We start from the raw sequence: 7,221 nt of genomic DNA on the forward strand, positions 1-7,221 counted from the left end.
GTTCACCCGGGCCGCCTGGGAGGAGCCTCAAAGCAGAAGCCTCAAAGCAGAAGCCTCAAAGCAGAAGCCTCAAAGCACTGCGCAATGCAAACGGCACACCACGACAGGTATGAACAGTGCCAGGAGGTGGGCTCTGGCAGCAGACGACTGGGGCTCATCGCTTCTTGGCATTTTGGCTAAGACAGTGATCACTCCTGCAGGATTTTTTTCCCTTTCTGTGGAAATTGTCCTATCTGTATTGGGAGATATAGGTTTGTATTGTACTTTGCTTTATTTTGCACATTTGTTACTGTTTGGTTGTTGTTTTTCTTGTGTGCACATTGCTTATTTGCTTTTAGAGACACCTGAGGCCATTCAGGGTAAGTAAGCTTTTTGTTTTCTTAATCGTGACTGGTTTCTCGTGTTTTTAAGTGGATTTAATTTTAATTTATTGTATTTATTTCTTTTATTGTTGAAGTGTGGTGTCTCCAGCCACATCGGCTGCCTGTGCCGGCATGCGGAGGCACCACAGTGTGAGATTTCTATTCAAAGAAAAGGATGGAAAGCTCCTGGAGATGTCAAGACTGGACTTCTCCAGGAAACTAATCCAAAAGGCCCTTGGCTTTTCCCCCAAGGAGCTGAATTGTGTTCTGACTCTGCCCTTCTACAAAGGCTTCGATATCAGTTTTGTCACTGCAGCTGTGTTACAAGAGTTTTGGCAAAGTTTTGAAAAGGTTAAGACCCAATTTTCAGCGGTCAGTGTGGAGAAACTGACCGACAACTCCCTGAAAGTGGTTATTGTTAGAATGTTCAATGAAATGGTGAATGCTGAAGATATCTGTATGTGGCTGGGTAGATATTGCACTGTGAAGGGCCAGGCTACCAAGGTGAGAGATGAAGACGGCATCTGGAACTGTGCCTGGAGGGTCCCCACCCAGCAATGGCAGGACCCTCAGGGGTACCAGGGCCTGAGGCATCTCCCACCCATGGTAGTCCTTGGTGAGAACAGGGGCTACATTCACTACCAGGGCATGCCCAAGCTCTGCCACAAGTGTGGCGAGCATGGACACCTGGCAGAGGCTTGCCAAAACACAGTTTGCGGTAAATGTAGAGAAATTGGGCATTCCTTTGAAGAATGTCCCAATGGCAGAAAGTGCAATCTCTGTGGAGAATCATATCACCTTTTCAGAGATTGCCCAATGTATTTTGCCAACAAATTGAAAGCCCAGAGAAAGCAAGAAAGTGAAATCGAAACAGAAAATACCCCTCAGCAAAATGGCCGAAAAGTAACAGTCGAGGTGCTAATTGAAGAGGAGGGGCTGGGAAATTCAAATCTCCCGCCAAAATCCGTGGTTGGTGGAGAGGAGCCCGGTGAGGTGGGACAAGGGGAGGGGCCTGGCTCCAACTCAGCAGAGGGCGCTGCTGAGGGAGATAGGGAAAGCCAGGCAGCAGGTGGAGCTGGACAAGAATCAACTGTGTCAGGCCTAAGCGCCACTGATTCCACGACTAGCCTGATCACAGTTGATGACGAACAAGAACAAGCAGAGTCCAGCGACACCTCCCTCCCCAATGCCCAGTCCAACCTCAAGAGAACTGCATCTGAACTGTCCAGCTCTGAGGCTAATGCAGCCTCAGAGAAGAAGGGAAGAGCCGAACTTGTCTCATATAGTTCCCCTGTGGAGCAGCTCGGAGCCTTCCCTTCCAGTTCACCCAATCAGTGCTCATTTCTTGGTATAGCACTACAGTCAACTCCTTTGGAAAAGCGTGCAGACATAACTTTCCGGAGAAAACAATCTCAGGCCTCACCCCCCGATTGCATGGGGATAGTGAAGTGAGATCCTTTTACACTTCTCAAACTCTGGTAGTTTTTAACACAAGCCTTTTAACTAAATTTTAATATGTCATACCTGTTGTTTTTACCAACCATACTCATGACCCTCAACATCTCCACCCTCAATGTGAGAAGTGTGAGGTCGGGAGTTAGAGCCCAGACTGTTTTATCCGCCCTAAGTTCTTTAAAATCAGATGTGTTTTTATTGCAAGAATGTAGTCTGCCCTTTTTAAACTGTTATAGAAAATGGGAAACAAAGTGGCCTTTCGGCCAATCCACATGGAGCGGCTCAAACCAAAATAAAGCTGACGGAGTTGCCGAAGATATAAAGAGTCGAGGTATCATTTTAAAAAGCAAGGAGAGAGAAATTGAAGAAGGGGAAAAATGCACACGCTACTTCTTTAAGAAAATAACTAGCAAAAGAAGGGTTTTAACAAAGTTGAAAAAAGAAGATGGACTTTTTACTGCTAACACAAAAGAACTAATTGAAACGGTGGAAACCTTTTACAATTATATGGAGAAAAAGAAATAGAAAACAAAATCACAGAGCAGGTTTTAAAAGATGTTGATAAAACAGTGGAGGATAGTGTGCTTTTAACCCAAGATTTTACCCTTTTAGAGCTAGGAAAATGCTTGAAAAATTTTAAGAAGGGGAAGTCCTCAGGCCCGACCTTTTGGGACATCCTTGCAAACGACTTACTGATCCTTTTTAATGACTTTGACCAGCTAGACCTGTTACCGGAAAGTTTTAGAGTAGGGATAGTCACCTTAATTCACAAAAAAGACGGACAGACTGACCTGAAAAACTGGAGACCGATAACGCTTTTAAATGCTGACTGCAAACTTTTTAGCAAACTTTTAGCGACACGCTTAACTCGGGTTTTAGGGGAGGTGATCCACCCGGATCAAGCCTGTGCTCTACCAGAGTACTAAGAGTAGAATCCTGGTAAATGGGAAACTCACCAATGCAGTGAATATATGCTGCGGTGTCCGTCAGGGTTGTCTGTTATCTGCCCTCCTCTATGTCATATGCGTAGAGCCACTGGCACAGATCTTGAGAAGGGACAAATGGATCAATGGGGTGTCGATTCCAGGGAGCGGGGGTATGGTCACTAAATGCCTTTTATACATGGACGACGTTAACATTTTATGCACAGACCTTTTATCTGTTAACAGGACCATGGACCTGACGGACTGGTACGGACGGGCCTCTGGAGCCAGACTGAACCGCGACAAGACCCAAGCAAAGTTTTACGGACCGAGACCACAGGACTCCCTCTGACTGTGACACAGACTGACATAAAAGTTCTTGGTGTAAAATTCAACGAGGAAGGGGGAGGGAGGAACAATTGGCCTGACGTGATAGGGAAAGTTAGGAAGAGATTGGGATACTGGATGGGGACTGATGACTGAAGGCAAGGTTTTAATCATCAAAGCTGTGATTTTACCCTTGTTTTTACTCATCAGTGCTGTCTTTACCCTGCCTCGTAGAGTGCTTTTAGATCCAGCCATTTTTTACTTCCTGTGGGGGTCCAAGTGGGAGCGAGTGACAAGGAAAGAAATGAAGAAGCCAAAATCGAAAGGAGGAAGAGACGTGCCGGACTTCCAGTTGTTCTTATCCAGCAAATACATCACATTGCATCTCGCTTACGCCACAGCCCCATCCAGAGATCACAAAACATCTGCCATGGCACTATTCTGGATGGGGTCTTACCTCAGAACGCTCAAGTTTTTACCCACCCACCTCCGAATATCCGTGTCTTTTAAACTGCCTACGGCCTACGATTTTATACGCAAGTTTTTAATAGATTTTAAATTGGAACAGGAGGAGCTGACACTTTTAAGCAACCACCGCTCTCTTCTCTCTCTTGTGCAGGAGCGGGAGCCAGTGAGTCCAGTGCATGCGCTAGCATTTGGCGAGCTCACAACGGTATGGCACAATGTCAACCATCCCGCTCTCCCCAACAGACTACGGGACCTGTCCTGGATGGTCGCTCATGAGGTCCTCCCGGTCAGGACTGTTATGAGCAAGTGCCTCACCGACTCGGGCGCACCACAACCCGGCCGGGGGCAGGTGGCGGCTGGTGACATACCCCGGGAGTGCAGCGCTGCTGTCGACCTGTGGGCAATGGCCGGCTCCCAGCAATTCCCGTACTTGACAGCAGGGGAGGTCCTAGACGCACAGCTCGTGCTGTACGGGGTGAGCCGGAAAAAAAAGAACAAAAGAAGAATTCTCCCAGCTCTGGCTCACCCTGGCCGACGTAAAAGACGCCATATGGACCTCCAGAAACCTGCTGGCAAGACGGCGCATGCAGATCCTCCCCGTGGCTACGATCCGAATAGCCGCAGCGACGGTTCAGGCAGCCGTCGCTGCAGGCGGCAGGCCTAGGACGTAGCCACAAGAAGACTCACCTCTGCGCCTATTCGGAGTTGGAAGCCAGAGCCACACAGGAAAGGTCAAGGCAGCGGCGGCCTGACCCACCGCAAAAAATAAGGAGCAAGAGGTGGAGGGCCTCCTCTGAGTGCCACCAGCGGCTCCCTGGGGCCTGATGGGAGAGCGGGATGAGTTCCCTTGATAGGGACTCACCCCGCTCCGACACAAGAAAGACCAGAGAGTTTTTTTTTTTTTTTTTTTTTTAATGCCCTCCCTTTTAAAGGACACGCTCATGGACTCACACACTCACATTAATTAACACAGTGGACTTTTAATAACACAGAATGCACTTTCTTTTAACATGTCTTGTTCATCTTTAAGCAATTAAATGTGCTTGTTTTTTTTTTTTTCTGTAAATCATTTTTAGTGTATCCAGTAGTTGTTTTATTGTGAATGTTTTTTTTTTTTTACAGATAAAACATATAGATGTATTGCTACAAAGACATGTTGATTTTACTTACTTTTTAAGTGCTTTAAAAAAAATGTATCTGATTCTTGTGATGATGATTTTGAAAGTTTAAATTTTTTTTTTTTTTTTTTTTTTTTTTTCGTAAGAATCAGTTCTTATCAGTTTAATATCTGGTATGTCCTCTACACGGGGATGACGTATTAAATGGATTTTTAGCAGTCTGACACAGTAAGTATGTAAGAAGTGTGAGGTCGGGAGTTAGAGCCCAGACTGTTTTATCCACTGTAAGTTCTTTTATGTCAGATGTGCTTTTATTGCAAGAATGTAGTCTGCCCTTTTTGAAAAATTATAGAATGTGAATCAAAGTGGCTTTTTGTTCAATCCATATGGAGTGGCTCAAACCACAACAAAGCTGACGGAGTTGCCGTTTTAATTAAAAACCCGTTAGTAGTGGTGAAGGGCAGCACTGTGCTGAGAGACCGATGGGCAGTTTTAGCTCACTTGACACATATGGGGCAGGATTTTAACCTACTGAACATATAAGGTTTTAATGATAAAAATGATAGGTATGACCCTTTAAAAGAACTGCAGTCTCATGTGCTAGGCAGGGTTCCTTTAGTCATGGGAGGGGATTTTAATTGTGTTCTATCCAGACAGGCGGGGAGCAGGGGACGATTTTAAAGTAGACAAAACATCACTTTTATTGCAAGACATGTAAGGATTTTAAGCCTGGACAGATTTTAAGCCAAACAGAGTAGACTGTTTTAAATTCATGCATCCTAGAGACGAGGGCTTCACCTGGTTTAGTGGTGATGGCACCAAAGCCTCTCACATTGACAATGTCTCTGCATGGGACTGCCCACCAACCGATGCTAGATTGACCCCTGTTTTCTTTTCTGACCACGCTATGCTTTCATGCACCCTGACACTCTCTTCCAGTGTGACTGTAGGAAGTGGTCTGTGGAAGGTGAACTGCTCTCTGTTAGAAGACATGGAGATAGTCAGACAATACAGGAAGCAGTATAGCCAGTGGCAGACCCTTATAGGCGTTTACCACTCATGTGCACACTGGTGGGAGTGGGTGAAGACAAGACAAAAGCTTTTTTTTTAGACAGGCAGGAAGCAAAAAGAAAGCAAAAGAAAAAATGTGCATGCTGGGACTGCAGAAGAGACTACATTGATCTTCTCATAGATCTAGTCTTTTAAATGCCCTCCCTTTTAAAAGACATGCTCATGGACTCACACCCTTAGACTGATTCACACAATGGACTTTTAATACCACAAAGAGCACTTTCTTTTCACATATTTTATGCATCTTAAAGCAATCATATGTGTTGTTTTTATCTGAAAATAACTTTTATTGTCTCTAATAGGTGTTTTAATGCAAATATCTTTTACAGCCAAAAATAATATATTGTTGCAAGTGACATGTTGATTTTAAGTGTTTTTCAAGTGCTTTGAAAGAAATGCATTGTCAGGCCTGGCAAAATGAGGACTCAGATGCAGTCAGCAAATGAGTTTCAACAGGCTTTTATTCTGAAATCACTTGTATCTTCTTCCGAAAGAGTGACAAATCAGAAGGCTATGAAACTCTAATCTTGTCTGAACAAACAGACCACAAACATAAAACAAAGGAAGCACAAAACAGAAAATCACTCTGAAAGAGGAAAAACTACTACACTGATCTAAGAAGGAAATAAACTATGAAAAGGTAATTCAACAAAAAAAAGAGGGAAGAGGGAAAATAACAAATGGCTATAAAATTATCTACACTACACTGAGCTGCAAACAAACAAAATCAAAGCGCTCCACAAGAAGGAAAATCAAAACACAAAAGAGCAAGCGGCTATCGAGAAAACAAAACAGGAATACAACTAACCAAATATGCATTAAAAATCAAAATTACTCTTCTTCAGAGGTACACAAGGAGAAAAAAAAAAAAAAAAAGGCAAGGCGATACTTAACAAAATGCAAGGCAAACTGTAGCAAGGCTGAGAATGGCTGGAGATTCATGACAAGACGAAATACTCTGGCGATGAGACGGGGAAGACACAGACAATATATACACCAGGAAAGGGAGCACAGGTGGAAAAAAATCAGGGATGTCAGACCAGTGACACAAGAGGAAGGGCAAGTGACCTGACAGGAGAGGAGAGTTACTTTTCAAAATAAAACATGAAATTCACAAAACAAAAAAACCCAAGACAGGACATTCCTCACCGCGGTGTGATATGTATGGGATGACTGTCCAAAAAACGTGATTGAAAAGTGTAAAATTAATGGTTATGGTGTCAATAATTGTTTCGTGAGAGATAAAAAAAAAATCTGTTCTGTTCATCAGTTTAATATCTGAAATGCTCTGCATATGGAGACGACTTATTAAATAGATTTTTAGCCTCGGGAGCATGTGTGAATCTGATATAAGTAGTGAGCATTCATGCAGTATCAACATAGTAGGTAGAATGGAAAAACCATTAATCTGGATTCATACAATCATGAATTAATGCCATTTCGTTAAATTTATTACTAGTCTAGTCACCAGATTCAAGGTGATATTGCATATTTGAA

At 43.7% G+C, this 7,221-nt stretch overlaps 1 pseudogene; it reads left to right on the forward strand.

Moving 5' to 3' along the window:
• Window positions 1–494: 494 nt before the first annotated feature.
• On the forward strand, window positions 495–4,206 carry LOC119015656 (annotated as a pseudogene).
• Window positions 4,207–7,221: the final 3,015 nt, after the last annotated feature.

The sequence above is a fragment of the Acanthopagrus latus genome, chromosome 24, assembly GCF_904848185.1.
Source record: "Acanthopagrus latus isolate v.2019 chromosome 24, fAcaLat1.1, whole genome shotgun sequence".
NCBI classification, from domain to species: domain Eukaryota; kingdom Metazoa; phylum Chordata; class Actinopteri; order Spariformes; family Sparidae; genus Acanthopagrus; species Acanthopagrus latus.